Source organism: Euleptes europaea, chromosome 13 (genome assembly GCF_029931775.1).
Source record: "Euleptes europaea isolate rEulEur1 chromosome 13, rEulEur1.hap1, whole genome shotgun sequence".
NCBI classification, from domain to species: domain Eukaryota; kingdom Metazoa; phylum Chordata; class Lepidosauria; order Squamata; family Sphaerodactylidae; genus Euleptes; species Euleptes europaea.
Genome location: NC_079324.1, coordinates 8,931,195 through 8,947,565, shown reverse-complemented (window position 1 = coordinate 8,947,565; position 16,371 = coordinate 8,931,195).

Below are 16,371 nucleotides of genomic sequence, written 5' to 3'. Positions count from 1 at the left end.
GGAGAGCTTCCTAGCAGTTTCTGCCCCATGGATCAAATCCCACCGGCCCCTTAATGATGCCCAAAATCTGCTGTTGACTTTGGAAGACCTAATATCAATGGCAAAAGAATCCTGATAGGGTATTATGCTTATAGAGACCATTCCCCAGGGCACTGCTAGACTCCACGGCTTCCTCTGTGTCAAATTATCCCAGAGGATAGAATACATTTCCATTTTTATGTGCTGCATTTTCAGAGCCACTTTTCTGTTCAGCCTGTTAGTGATGCTTTTCAACAACATTGACATCATTTCCTTTTTCACAGCAATGAGGTGTGGCTATAGCAATTTCATCTCCACCCCACCCCCCAATAATCAGTTGTGTTCTTCGGGCCGATGGGACTCCTGTGTGCTTCTGGATGGTGCGTTGGGTATCACTGACTCCTGCCCTCCTCTCTGGTTCAAGCTCCAGAACCTCTTGAGGTTTCGACCTCTCAACATTACAGCCAGATTGCTGCATTCCAAGCACAGACCGTGCCTGCAGCTACAGCACACACACCCTCGGCCTGTCAATGTTAGCCAAGCCTTGCTCTGGCATTTCCTTGCAAGCCCCTGGTTTCTTCAAGAGGCTGGACTGCAACCAGAGATTTTGCTGCCACGCTGACCGGCCTCCCAGAACCGCTGGGGCTGCAGGGTTGGTTTAATAGAGATGAGCAGCATTTCCTCTGTAAGGGGGCAGCCAGTTCAGTTGAAAGGGCCCTTCCCCCTCAACACATCCTTGCTGGATCAGGGGAATGCTGTAGACATAGTTTATCTAGATTTCAGAAAGGCTTTTGATAAGTGTCAGCTCTGTGTCTCAGTTAGATTCGTTTTCTCACCAACTTGCCTTCAAGGATTGTTTTGCATTCCTGGACTCTTTGAAGCCGACAGAAGTCCATGGGAACAGCGGCGCCTCCGTATCGTTTGTAATATGTAACCTCTTGCAACTGTACTGTTGAATGCTTTTTCCAATGCTTTTATATTATCAAGTGCAAGCCAGTTTCCTCCATTGCTGTCTTGGGTTCTCAATGCTCTGCTTACCTATGCTACCATTAAACCAACTTCTTTGGACAACTTCGTCTCCTGCTGTGGTTAGTGGTTCCCAATAGGGCAAGTGCTGACATAAGGTTCCCCATAATATTCTTGTTGACAAATTGGGAAAATGTGGTTTAGATCCTGTTACTGTTAGGTGGATATGTACCGTATATACTCAAGTATAAGCCGAGTTTTTTAGCCATGATTTTAGGCTTAAAAAACTCACCTCGGCTTATACTCGGGTCAATACGGTAACCAGCCGTGCTAAGTCTCCTGCCGCGCCAGCGCGCTCCCCCCTCTGCCGGCCAGCTGATGGGCGGGCTGTCCCGCCTTCCCCCCCCACCCGATCGCGCCTTCTGCGCAGCGGCGGCGGTTTCTTCCCACCCACCAGACCCGATCGCGCCTTCTGCACGGCAGCTTCTTCCTCCCCACACCCGACCCAACCCCACCCCACCCGATCGCGCCTTCTGCGTGGCGGCGGCGGTTTCTCCCCACCCCAGCCAATTGCGCCTTCTGCGCGGCAGCGGTTTCTTACCCAACCCGATCGCGCCTTCTGCGCACAGGGAAGGGGCCGCCGCCTGCCCCCGCGCCTTCCCTGAAGGCCAGGAGCGGCCTGCTGGGCCTCCTGCGCGCAGGGAGGGGGCCGCCGCCTGCCCACACGCCTTCCCCTGGGCCAGGAGCGGCCTGCTGGGCCTCAGGGAGGGGGCCGCCGCCTGCCTGCACACCTGGAGCCCAGTAAGGTAAGCCTGCGGGGGGGAGGGGCTGCATTTCCCACCCCCGGTTTATACGTGGGTGCCTAATTTTTCCCCATTTTTGGGGTGAAATTAGGCACCTCGGCTTATACTTGGGTCGGCTTATACTCGAGTATATACGGTAATTGGGTGACAGATCACACCCAAAGAGTGCTTGTTAATGGTTCCTCATCCACTTGGAGAGAAGTGACTAGTGGAATTCCTCAGGGATCTGTTCTGGGCCCTGTGTTGTTCAATATCTTTATAAATGATTTGGATGAAGGAATAGAGGGGATGGTTATTAAATTTGCAGATGATACTAAATTGGGAGGGGTAGCAAACACGGTAGAAGACAGAGCCTGGATACAGGATGATCTTGACAGGCTGGAGAATTGGGCTAAAACCAATAAAATGCATTTCAACAGAGATAAATGTAAAGTTCTGCATTTAGGTAGGAAAAATCAAATGCATAATTATAGGATGGGGGAGACTTATCTTAGCAGTAGTGTGTGGGAAAAGGACCTTGGGGGTCTTAGTTGACCAAACACTGAACATGAGTCAGCAGTGTGATACGGTAGCTAAAAAGGCAAATGCAATCTTGGGCTGCATCCACAGAAGTTTAGTGTCCAGATCACACAAAGTGATGTTATCGCTTTACTCTGCTCAGACCTCACCTAAAGTACTGTGTTCAGTTTTGGGCACCACAATTTCAGAAAGATAAGCTGGAACGTGTCCAGAGGAGGGCAACAAAGATGGTGAGGAGTCTGGAAACCAAGTCCTATGAGGAAAGGTTAAAGGAGCTGGGTATATTAAGCCTGAAGAGGAGAGGACTGAGAGGTGATATGATAACCATCTTCAAGTACTTGAAGGGCTGTCATATAGAGGATGGTGCAGAGTTGTTTTCTGTTGTCCCAGAAGGTCGGACCAGAACCAATGGGTTGAAATTAAATCAAAAGAGTTTCCATCTAGACATTAGGAAGAATTTTCTAACAGAGTGGTTCCACAGTGGAACAGGTTTCCTCAAGAAGTGATGAGTGCTCCTTCGCTGGAGGTTTTTAAGCAGAGACTAGGTGGCCATCTGTCAGCAGTGCTGATTCTATGACCTTAGGCAGTTCATGAGAGGGGGGGTATCTTGGCCATTTTCTGGGCATGAGTAGGAGTCACTGGCTGTGTGCGGGGGAGGTAGTTGTGAGGTTCCTGCATTGTGCAGGGGGTTGGACTAGATGACCCTGGTGGTCCCTTCCAATACTATGATTCTAACACATGAAATTTGTTTATAAAGACACAGCCAACTTATGACAACCCCATAGAATTTTCAAGGCAAGAGATGAGCACAGGTGGTTCACCATTGCTTGCCTCTATGTAGCAACCTTGGACTTCCTTGGTGGTCTCTCATCAAGAATATAAGAAAAGCCATGCTGGATCAGACCAAGGCCCATCAAGTTCAGCAGTCTGTTCATACAATGGCCAACCAGGTGCCTCTAGGAAGCCCACAAGCAAGACGACTGCAGCAGCATCCTGCCTGTGTTTCACAGCACCTAGTAATAGGCATGGTCCTCTGATACTGGAGAGAATAGGTATCATGACTAGTATTCATTTTGACTACTAGCCATGGATAGCCCTATCCTCCATGAACTTGTCCACCCCCCTCTTAAAGCCTTCCAAGTTGGCAGCAATCACTACATTCTGGGGCAGGGAGTTCCATAATTTAACTATGCATTGTGTGAAGGAATACTTCCTTTTTGTTTTGAATCTCTCACCCTCCAGCTTCAACAGATGACCCCACATTCTGGTATTATGAGAAAAGGAGAAAAGTTTCTCTCTGTCCACTGTCTCCATACCATGCATAATTTTATAGACGTTTATCATATCTCCCCTTAAACTCCTTCTAAGCTAAACAACCCTAGGCATTTTAACTGCTCATTGGGCAGTTGCTCTAGTCCCCTGATCATTTTGATTGCTCTTTTCTGCACCTTCTCAAGCTCTGCAATATCCTTTTTTAGGTGTGGTGACCAGAATTGTACACAGTATTCCAAGTGTGGTCTCACCATAGATTTGCACAAGGGCAGTATGAAACCAGCAGTTTTATTCTCTATTCCTTGCTAATTATGGCCAGCATGGAATTTGTCTTTTTCACAGCAGTTGCACACTGGATTGACATCTTAATCAAGCTATCCACTACCACCCCAAGATCCCTTTCTTTGTCTGTCACAGTCAGCACAGATCCCAGCAGTGTATATGTGAAGTTGGGATTTTTTGCCCCAATATGCATCAGTTTACACTTGTTCACATTGAATCTCATTTGCCATTTTAACGCCCACTTTTCCAGTTTGGAAGGATCCTCTTGGAGCTCTTCACAGTCCATTTTTAACCACCCAGAATAATTTGATGTCATCTGCAAATGTGGCCACCTCACTGTTCAATCCCAGCTCTAGGTCATTGATGAACAGGTTGAAAAGCACTGTTCCTAACACAGAACCCTGAGGGACCTCCACTGCTCACATCCCTCCATTGTGAGAACTGACCATTGATTCCTACTCTCTGCGACTGCTTCCTATTTTTCAGCCAGCTCTCAATCCCATAAAAGAACTCTTATCCCATGACTGTGAAGTCTCCCTTTGGTGGGGGACTTTGTCAAAAGCCTTTTGGAAATCCAAATATATAATGGCTACAGACTCATTCCTGTCCACAAGCTTACTGACACTTTCAAAAAACCTCTAAAAGGTTAGTGAGATGGGACCTACTTTTGCAGAAAACATGTTGGTCTTTGCTCTATATGCTTGACAATTTTATCGTTAATGCTTTCCATCAATTTACCTGGAACTGGCCTGTAATTTCCTAGATCCCCGCTGGAACCCTTTTTATAAATGGGTATCACATTGGCCATTCTAAGGGACTTGGCTGATCTAAGGGACATGTTACATATTGTTAGGAATTTGGCAATTTCCTAGTTGAGTTCTTGAAGAACACTAGGGTCATTAAAGCATGGCTGTATTCAAATTTGTTGGGTCCTGTCCTATATCATCCCTTCCAATTCCGCATTCAAAATATTGAATGCACGGGGAGAGGGGACAGGGACAAATAAATGAGAAGGGGCAGCAGCAGCAGCGGCTCCCCCCCCACGCTTCTTTCTCCCCCTTGCCCTTCTCCACCTGCCCCCAGAACTAGTCAGGGTTTTAGACCACCTGACAGCCTGAAGCATGCCCAAAGCCCCCACAGTCAAGAGGCAAAGTGGAGAGGCAGCAGAAGGAGCTCTGCTGTCACCCCAATGAGGGGAAGCCACGTGGAGGTGCCAACTAGCATTGCTCTGCCATCGCCCCAGCAAAGTGAGGGGAAGCCAGGTTTAGGCGGAGGCTGGCATCGCTCTGCCGTCGCCCCAGCAAGGTGAGGGGAAGCCGGTGGTGGGTGCAGTCGGTGGATGGGAGAGGGGGAGATTGAGGGCACGGGGTCCGGGGGTTGGAAGGGTGCCCCATTTTCACTTGGCTTCTAACATTAGCATACAAACACCTCCACACAGTCTTTTTCTTTTGAGTTGCCTGGCTTGTGCCCTTGGGCATTCTTAAGTGGCTATCCTGCTTTACTTTATCACCCTCTTTCATATCTACCCATCCCCATGTGGGCAATCAGAAGCATTTTTCTATTTGTTCATTTGCAGTGAGTCTGTCCAAACCAGATGCTTCTCAGCTCCTGGCAGATCCGCCCCCCCCCCCAGTTTCAGTTTAAAGCTGCTCTTGAACACATGCACATGCAGCTGCCTTATACTGAATCAGACCCTTGGTCCATCAAAGTCAGTATTATCTACTCAGCAGCGGCTCTCAGGCAGACGTCTTTCACACCACCTAGTCCCTTTAACTGGAAATGCCGGGGATTGAACCTGGGACCTTCTGCATGCCAAGCAAATGCTCTGCCACTGAGCTATGGCCTATCTTTTTTAGGTCACACACGAGAAGTCTGGTTCCATCCAGGTTCAGGTGGAGCCCTTTTGTACAGGCCTGGCTTGTCCCAAAATGTTGCCCAGTTCCTAACAAATCTAAAGCCCTCCTCTCTACACCACCGCCTCATCCACACATTGAGATTCCTCAACTGTGCCAGTCTAGCTGGTCCTGCACTTTGAACAGGTAACATTTTAGAGAAAGCTACCTTGGAGGTCCTGGCTTTCAATTTCCTGCCTAGCAACCTAAATTTGGATTCCAGGACCTCCAAACTACACTTCCTCACATTGTTGGTGCCAAAATGCACCACAACCACTGGCTCCGCCCCAGCACTATCTACCAAACTATCTAAATGACGGGTTATATCTGCAACCTTTGCACCAGGCAGGGAAATCACCACGTGGTCTATGCACCTGCCAGAAACTCAGCTGTCTACATTTCTGAAAATTGAGTCTCCCACAAGAAGCCCCCCTCCCCTCAGAGGCATATTCTCCTTACAAGAGGATACCTGTTCATCCACCAAGGAAAGGGGGCCCTTCTAAGGTACCACATCCCCTTACCTCAGAGAGATGACCTCCTTCACCAAAGGCTCCATCATCCGTGACTGGCAGGGAGCCGCCACCCTTATTTTTATTTTATTCAATTTATACCTTGTCCTTTCCCAACCAAGTCAGGCTCAGGGCAGTTTCCATCAGTTAGTGTGTGTGTGTATAATTAAAACATAAGTTAAAATTACAAAAAATTCTAAATTATGCTTCAGATGACTATCCATCAAGAGAAGCTGCTGATCAGCATAGAAAGCTTTCATACATCCCAAAATGAAAGGAACTCTTCACCATGCTGGTCAAGCAATAGATCCAAAATTATGGATCTATACCCATATTTATATAAGATATTCCATATTGATCTACTTGAAAATACATGGAGGATATTTGAGTTGGCAAAGTCAAGGATTGGCCATTCACCGAAATGAAGAACCTAGTATCTTCCTTGCAAAGCAAATGCAGCTTTACAATGCCAGTATCTAACTAGAAGAAAGTATGTTAGTACGATGAGCTATATTTACTTTCTGCCCCAGAAGTCAGTGGCAGCCTTTCCCTTTTACTGAACCAAAGGGCTGCAGCTTGCAACACCATTGGGTAGGGGCAATATCTACCTTCCCTGAGATTCAAGTGACCCTAACTTTGCTGAGGGATGTGACTATTGCATCCTCTGTGTCCTTACCCACCTCTCTCTCTGCCTGTCTTAGATCCTCCAGTTGAGCTACCTTGGTCTCAAGGAAATGAACTTGCTCCTTGAGAGCCAGGAGCTCCCTGCACTGAACACACACCCATGACTTCTGTCCAACAGGCAGCACACTGGATAGCCCCCCCCCCAACCCTGGCTTCCTATCTTTATAACTGGTGATTTAATTATTTTTGGTGTTTTAACCCTGTAAATGAAAAGTGTCCTGCCCTCTACACCCTGTGCCCCTCCTGTACTGAATAAGGACCTAGCTCCCAGCTTCCTCGCCCTTCTAAGCTTGCACAGATGTTTAACTCGCTCAACACTCCTGCAGAGCACAGAGATCTACTCTGGCCTGATAACAGGATTCTTTCCCCACCCTCTTGGGTCCCTAGGCCCGATCCCCAGGCTAAGAGCCACAGGGCAAGATCCCTTGAGCCTCTGGCGAGGAGGAGCCTAACAAAATTAAAGGCGCACCCAGAAGGTGAGGCCAGCAGTCAGTCCCAGGCAAAGCGGGCCCTTCCCAATCAACAACAATCAGCTGCAATCACCTTCCTCAATTAGGTGCACTTAGTTACAACCCATGCAAAAGAGATACACAGAAACAACACTTACTCAAACAGGCACCACTCTACAGCAGGCTATACACACCCACAAACAATGTTCTCCCATACAGAAACCTCACCTAATGCTCCCCAGCAGTTAAAGGAAGAAAAAAAAAAAAAAACACTCACCACTCCAGCAGCTCTCTTTCCCACTCCTACTCAGTGCCCAGCTAGCTGTGATCAACTGACCCTTCTTAGCTTACAAGATTGGGACAGTCTGGGCCATCCAGGTCCGGGCAAGACCAAGTAAGTTGGGGAGGGACTCAATCAGCCCGGTCTTCAAAGGGCTCAGTGCAACTTTAGCATTTTCACACAGATATCACAATGTAAAGAAGAATCAGCACAAATAAGTTGGTTGCTGTGTAGACATGATTTATTTATTTAATGAGGACACAGCTTTGAACCTAGGTGTCTCCTACCTTCCATAAAACACATTCTTCCAAAATACTGCCATGACTGGTGGTGGAGGGCTTTCCCTCTCACCATCAGCCCAACACACCATTCGTAAAAATGGCAAGCTACGTCTTTGGATGCTTGCGGCCACATTTTAAAAGGATTAAAACCATTCTAGTCAATAATAAAAGCAAGATTACATGGGCTAAGTTCCTTAAATCTAAAAAGCATAAAGTTTGCACCCCATTTCCTTGATGTTAAAAACAAGCTGTGACTACACAACACACAGGCACTTTGAGACTCCCCATTTGAGATCAGCTTAGGCTCATAGGTTACTCAGTTGGCAAGGTCACTCTGGGGCTTCCCCACAGACCGGCTCCTCCTGAAGAGCCACTGAGGAGCCAAGCTGACCTCCTCCTCCACCTCCCCTGGCATCCCAGAAACTGGCTCCTCCTGTAGAGCCACTGAAGGAGCCAAGCTGACCTCCTCCACCACTTCTCCTGGCATCTCAGAAACTGGCTCCTCTTGTAGAGCCACTGAAGGAGACAAGCTGACCTCCTCCTCCTCCCCTGGCATTTCAGACACTGGCGCCTCCTGTAGAGCCACTGAAGGAGACAAGCTGACCTCCTCTGCCTCCTCCCCTGGCATTTCAGACACTGGCTCCTCCTGTAGAGCCACTGAAGGAGACAAGCTGACCTCCCCTGCCTCCTCCCCTGGCATTTCAGACACTGGCTCCTCCTGTAGAGCCACTGGAGACAAGCTGATCTCCTCCTCTTCCTCCTCCCCTGGCATTTCAGACACTGGCTCCTCCTGTAGAGCCACTGAAGGAGACAAGCTGACCTCCTCCTCTTCCTCCTCCCGTGGCATCCCAGAAACTGGCTCCTCCTGTAGAGCCATTGAAGGAGACAAGCGGACCTCCTCCTCTCCTGGCGTTTCCAAGGTTGCCTGATGGAAGATAACACTCCTCTCTGCAGATGGATGGGGTGAATCCTGGGGGAGCACGAGGTTCATGACAGAGTCTGTTACTGCTGCCGCCACTGAAGAAGCACTATCACGGCGAGGTGGAAAAAGGGACCGAAAGTAACGATAACAGAATACAAGTACTGCACAGCAAGAACAAAAATCCTCAGCAATGTCCCTATGATAATTCCTACAGCAAACCCACGTACAGACGAAGACTAAAACAATTATTGATGCCAAAATCAGAGCGATGGCTTCTTTCAAAAAATCTGGGGAAAGACAGACAGACAAGTTATCAGAAGTGGCCTGGTTCCCCCCCCTTCTCCATCCCATTTTTTCCCCACAGAGTCTCCCCCACACCCACACCCCAAACTTCTCAGTGAAAAACGTTTTGCATAAAGACGAGTATAACATCATTTCAGTCCAACAAGTTGATCCAGAATAGCTTCTTTTCTTCAACTGTATCTCAGCAAGATTACGCTCATCCCACCCCCACATTAGTAAGGACTGAACTTTTTTTTTGGGGGGGGGAGCATGCTTTTGCATAGCTCCCTGTCAAGGCACATCAAGAGTACCTACATCAGCCTAAAGCCTCTCTTTAGAAGAGGAAACAAACAGAAAAATAATCCGCAAGCTCCCATTTGGTGCAAGGTGAAGTCCAGAGGCACAAAATATGCTTCACATGGTGAAGCGTTGGTTTTTATATGCCGATTTTCTCTACCTTTTAAGGAGAATCAAACCGGCTTACAATCTCCTGCCTTTCCTCTCCCCACAACAGACACCTTGTGAGGTAGGTGGGGCTGAGAGAGCTCTAAGAGACCTGTGACTAGCCCAAGGCCACCCAGCTGTGGAGTAGTGGGGAATAAAACCCGGCTCTCCAGATTGCCAAAGGCCCCCTCCCCCCCCCCCCATCAGCTTGAAGCATCTCCAGAGCTGGATGCTTTAGGAGTCGGGGCTCATGTGAAGAGACTTCCCCATTCACACTTAGCAGTCCCAGTTGCTGAGGTTTCCAGGGAGAACTGGGCCTTCTGAACTCCCTTCCAGCAGCTTCCTCACTAAAACACACACACACACTTCCAACTGGGGGAAATAAGGACTTCCGCTCCAGCTGAAAATTGCAAACCAGATCTTGAAGGGACTTCCTAACCCGCAGTCTCTCCCCCCACTCCCAAGAACAAACAGAGCCTGCTGCAGTAGACCCTTTGGGACAGAGGGAGCAACGATCCAACACCATGAAAGGCAGCATCGCCTTTCTTTTGAAGACATCGCTGTGGCTACTCTGTTCTGCATTTTGAGCCAGAAAAAGGGGAAGCGATAGGATTGCCAGCCTCCAGCGGAGGCCAAACGTTCTCCCTGAATTACAGCTATTTATTTATTTAACTCATTTATACCCCCCATCTTTCTCCCCAGTGGGGACTTGAAACAGCGTATAGCATTCTCTCTTCCATTTTATCCTCACAATGACCCTGTGAGGTAGGTTAGGCCAAGATTGTGTGACTAGCCCAAGGGCACCCAGCGACCTTCAATAGTGCCAGTGGGGTTTTGAATCCCAAACTAGCCCCAAACTCTTTGCCACTATGCCACACTGGCTCTCCAGACTACAGAGCAGCTTCCCGGGATAAAATGGCAGCATTGGAGGCAGACTCTATGGTATGCCATAGATTCTAGGTGAAATCCCGCTCTGTATTCCATCCTCGCCAGACACCGCCCCCCACATCTCCAGGAATTTCCCTGGCAGCACTGAAAACAATCCAGGGCTTGGAGATTTTCCTACAGAAAAAGGCTACAAAACATTCTCTTTACCAGACTGCGAGAGGGCGGTGGCATGGCAGACAGAACTAGGACAGAAAAGAGAAGACAGAATCGGGACAGAAGAGAGAATGTGCCCCACCACACAACCTGTGATAGTGAAATCCACAAGTGACAAAACGTAGCAGCCGTCATCTCGGGTGGTTTTAAAGGCAAGTAAACCCAGCCATGGAGAACAGAACTGTCAACATCCCTGAAACAGCCATGGTGGTTAAGCAGAACCTCCATGTTCAGAGGCAGCATACCTCGGAACACAAGTAGCTAGAGGTACAACAATAGAGTGAGCCATTCACTGTATAGCCCACTTAGCAGCTTTCTAAGGTCATCTGGATGGCACCAGAGTCCAAGCAGGGCTCCTCTGACCAACTCTGGTGTGAGGGTCTCTGTCTTTGTGTCTCTGCTTTCCATCACCTGCGGTATTATCAGTGAACTCGTAAAAGCAGTTCACACCTTCTGGTCTCAGGCGCCAGGCCTGATGGCCCATGTATCTTCCCCCCCGCTGTTTTCCTGCCAGTACTCCCTCAGGCCGGTGCGGCCTTGGAAGTGTGATAGCCGCACCAGACTTCCTGGGATCCGTCTGATGTTTTGTATTATGCCAAGCTTGTAACTTCCCATAACAATAAGTGTGAACCCCAGTGCCCCAGTGCCCTGGAGTCAATATATTCTGTAAACCCGTATAGCCCCTCACTTGCAACTTTCTACCTGTGCCTGTCTCATCTCCTGAAGGCTTCAATAAATCTATTGTTTCTGTATCAACGTCTGAGCAACTGATTTGGAGAAGCAAACTCAGAGAGGGGGATCTCTCACATTCTGGGTTTGAGAAATTCCTGGAGATTTGGGGGTGGAGCTTGGGGAGGGCAGACCTTGTGAAGGGGGGGAACCTCATTAGGGTATAATGCCATGGAGCCCACCTTCCAAAGCAGCCATTTTCTCCAGGGGAAGCCCAATCTCTGTAGGCTGGAGAGCAGCTGTAATTCCAGGAGACCCCCCTCCTGCCCCCACCGGGAACCACAGCCCTTGTAGAGCGTCCCAGCAACAGGCAGCTGTGTCTCACTCCATTTAGAGCACTGGTTCCCAACTGGGGGTCCATGGACCCCAGGGGTCCGTGAGAACTAAATCAAGGTCCGCGAAACAAAGTTATAAACCCATAATAAATATTTTCAATTAAAAGTTCTCTATTATTAAAAAAAAATTCAAATATCATTCTAAGTTTAATGTTTAACTAACAGTTATGATTAAAGTTTATTTTCAAATTCTCAGAATTTTTATTTTGAACCTTGGGGTCCCTGCACCGAACAAAAAAGTCCTAGTAGTCCCTGGTCAAAAAAAGGTTGGGAACCAATGATTTAGAGCAAGTAGGAAACCCACATACAGGTCAGAGGAAGCAGGCAGAGGGATGAAGACCACCCACTGCAGCGGAGCAGGCAGCCTAGGGTTGCCAGCTGTGGGCTAGGAAACTCCTGGAGATTTAGGGGTGCAGCCAAGGGAGGGACGTCAATGGAGTATAACGCCATAGACGACTCCTTCCACATTTCCGGCCATTTTCTCCGGGGAACTGATCTCCGCCACCTGGAGATCAGTTGTAATCCCAGGAGAGCTCCAGACACCACCTGGAGGTTGGCACCCCTACACAATGCAATACAGCCCACCCTCCAAAGCAGCCCTTTTCTCCAGGGTAACCGATCTCGGTCGTCTGGAGAGCAATTCCCAGTGGGTAGCCGTGTTAGCCTGTCTGCAGTAGTAGAACAGAGCAAGAGTCCAGTAGCACCTTAAAGACTCACGAAGATATTTTCTGGCAGGATAGGAGCTTTTGTGAGCCACAGCTCACAGTGGGTAGAGGTGTTAGTCTGTCTGCACTAGTAGGAAAGAGCAAGAGTCCAGTAGCACCTTAAAGACTCACGAAGATATTTTCTGGCAGGATAGGAGCTTTTGTGAGCCACAGCTCACAGTGGGTAGAGGTGTTAGTCTGTCTGCACTAGTAGGAAAGAGCAAGAGTCCAGTAGCACCTTAAAGACTCACGAAGATATTTTCTGGCAGGATAGGAGCTTTTGTGAGCCACAGCTCACAGTGGGTAGAGGTGTTAGTCTGTCTGCAGTAGTAGAAAAGAGCAAGAGTCCAGTAGCACCTTCAAGACTCAAAGATATTTTCTGGCAGGGTAGGAGCTTTCGTGAGCCACAGCTCACAGTGGGTAGAGGTGTTAGTCTGTCTGCAGTAGTAGAAAAGAGCAAGAGTCCAGTAGCACCTTCAAGACTCAAAGATATTTTCTGGCAGGGTAGGAGCTTCCGTGAGCCACAGCTGTGGCTCACGAAAGCTCCTACCCTGCCAGAAAATATCTTTGTGAGTCTTGAAGGTGCTACTGGACTCTTGCTCTTTCCTACTACTGGAGAGCAATTGGAATACCGGGAGATCTCCAGGTGCCACCTGGAGGTTGGCAACCCGCCTTGGGTCTGAACAGCTGCGCGACCCAACCCTCGACGGAAGGGTTGCATTGCGCTGCAGCGCTGGCGTGAAGAGCCACACCCGTCGGGGGGCGAAGGGAGAAGGCAGGCAGGCAGGCAGGCAAGCGCAAGGAGGGCCACGAAGGGGGCCGCCGCGGACCCCCATCCCCACCCCCTCCCCGACAGAGACGCGGATCGCCCGCCTTACTGGGCCTGGGCGCCGAGCCCGACGTGAGCGCCAGCTGCTCGTGGCCCGGGCACTCCTCCTGCTCCGGCCAGCCCTCCTCGAGGGGGCAGTAAGGGGCGGTGTAGCAGGGGCCGCAGCAGTAGGTGGCGTTGGCGGCGTCGGGCGGCCACTCCGCATCCTCGGTCCAGTCGCAGCAGGCTTCCTCCGCCGCTCCGCGCAGGCAGGTCAGCAGGACCAGGACCCACGCCACTCTCGGCTGCTCCATGGCCCGACCTCCTCAACTGCGCCAAGGATGCTCAGCTGAGCTGGACGGACGGCCCTTCCCGGCCAGCTTTTATACAGCCCCCAGAAGTACTCCTTGATGAGGACTAGAAACCTGGCTCCTCTCCGCCCCCCCCCCAATCAATCAATAAGGGCCCTGCCAATCATTCACCCCTGTCGCCCCACCAGCCATTGGCGGGCTGGGAACAGCTGCAGACTGTTTGTGTTTACTCAGAAGTAAGTCTCCCTTACCTCAGTAGGACTTATACCCAACCCGAGCGTGTGTGCCTTGACTTGGATGTAAGTCACATTTACTTCTGAGGAAACTCACATTTACTTCTGAGGAAATTGCTGTTTAATCGTTTGGAGTTATTACTGAGTAAACTCACATTTAGTTGGGAGTGTGTGCCTTGACTTGGATGGCCCTATTGTATTAAGTTGTAGGACTTGCTCTAGAGAAAACGCACATAGGATTGCAGTTGTAAAGTCTATTCTGTGCATCCTTATTTGGAAGTAGATGTAATAGCTAATTATGGATGTACCTGTGTGTGTGTGTGTTAAGTGCCGTCAAGTCTCTTCCGACTCATGGCGACCCTATAAATGAAAGTCCTCCAAAATGTCCTATCTTTGACAGCCTTGCTCAGATCTTGCAAATTGAAGGCTGTGGCTTCCTTTATTGAGTCAATCCATCTCTTGTTGATGGATGTACCTACCTTTGAATAAAGTTGGACTTTCCCCCGTTAACCTTGTATAAGGGAATGGGGCACACACATTTTACATTTACTTCTGAGGAAATTGCTGTTTAATCGTTTGGAGTTATTACTGAGTAAACTCACATTTAGTTGGGAGTATATATCATTGAGTTCAGCAGGACATACTTCTGAGCACAGGTGGGATTATGCCATAAGGTTTATTTATTTGCTTCATTTATACCCTGCTTTTCTTCCCAATGGGGACCCACAGAGGCTTTCATTGTCGTCCTCACTTCCATTTTTTCCTCACAACAACCCTGCAAGGCAGGCTAGGCTGAAAATGTGTGACTGGCCCATGGTCACCCAGTAAGCATCCATGGCAGGGTGGGGATTGGAACTTGGGTCTCCCGGATCCTGGTCCAGTACTGTAACCACTACAGCACACTGGCTCTTAAGATTGTGCTCCTAGCACACTTTCTCAGGAATCTCTAAATTCATGTAGCTGCCAATTTGTCAACTGGGCCCTGGAGCTGTCCCTTTAACAGCAGTCTGATCGGCAGCAAAGTCCAGGTGATGTTATTTACCTCCATGTGAAAACCTTCAATTGCCCATTTCTATGCATTCAACCTTTCTTAAAGGGGCAGAACATTTTTTTCTAGGCCAACTAGCAACCGCTGAGGTTACAAAAAATATTTGTACCCAGTCGTTCCTCTTGGTTTATAAATAATAATTAAAACATTACAGATTAAAACCAAATGAAATAAATCCCCCCACAAAAAACATGTCTGCTGTTCATACCCCATCAAAAGTCCTTGCAAACAGACAAGCTTTGCAGGGCCTCCTGAAGATCTCAGGGTGGGGGAAGACTCCCCTCATAATGAAGATACTGCTCTAGATTCCAGGCCTGTGGAAATATTGTCTGGTTCATCACTGCCCTGATATATTTTGCTCAAGGCATCCTCATAAGATTGCCCTTAGCAACACTTGAGGGGGAGGGGCAGCTCAATGGAGAAACATCTGATTTGCATGCAGGAGGCGCCAAGTTCAAGAGGATCAGGAAGGAAGTGATGGAAAAGACCCCTGCCTGAGACCCTGGAGAGCCACTGCCAGCCAGAGTAGACAAGACTGACCTCGAAAAGACCAAAGGTCTGAGTAGAAGGCAGCTTCATGTGCTGTGTTATAAGGCTAATGAAATAGCAAGGCATAAGTAACAAAGAAACCCTACACACACACACCCCGACACCCCTTTTGGGCTTTGTGCATAACGTATAGTATGTGTAAACGTCCAGTTTAGCTCATATGATGCTGCTTCTGAAACATGGCAAAACTCTTGATAGAAGGTGTTGACTTTGTTATGGAGTCTAACCAAGGGTTGCCAACAAGCCTGGAGGAAAAATGCCCTGCCCCTTTGGTGGGAAGCACCATCAAGTCACTGCTGACTTATGGCAACCCAGTAGGGTTTTCAAGGCAAGAGACGTTCACAGGTGGTTTGCCATTGCCGGCCTCTGCGTAGCAACCCTGGGCTTCACTGGTGGTCTCCCATCCAAATACTAACCAGGGCCAATCCTGCTTAGCTTTCAAGATCTGACAAGACTGAGCTAGTTTGGGCCGATCAGGTCCCTTTAAGAAAGCAAAGCCTTAATGTGTGGAATCAGGCAGTTGAACCTTTTCATGGCATGGAGAGAAATAACATCACCTGGTATTTGCTGCAGATCAAACTGTTATTAAAGAGACAGATAGAGGGACAGGTTTAGAAGCTGGCAACTAGGGAGGGCCAGTTTGTTCCCCAAAATATACATCCAGAGCCCAAGTCACTGTTTGAAGGACAAATAGGCTCCTGAAAAAACAGGCCTGGTGGCACAAAGGCAAAAAAAAAAATGCATCTGGTGTGATTTCTTCCATCACCGCAGAATTGTTGAGGAAGGCCAACTCACTCAAACACAAGAGTCCTGTGGATTATATCAATGGTCCATCTTATCCAGCATCCTGCTTCTGGCAGAGACCAAAATAAATACCCTAGAAGGCCTCTAAGCCCAGCTTATCTATGCTCAGGAGCAAATAATGAGAGTAGTGGGTGGCTGAGGTGGAT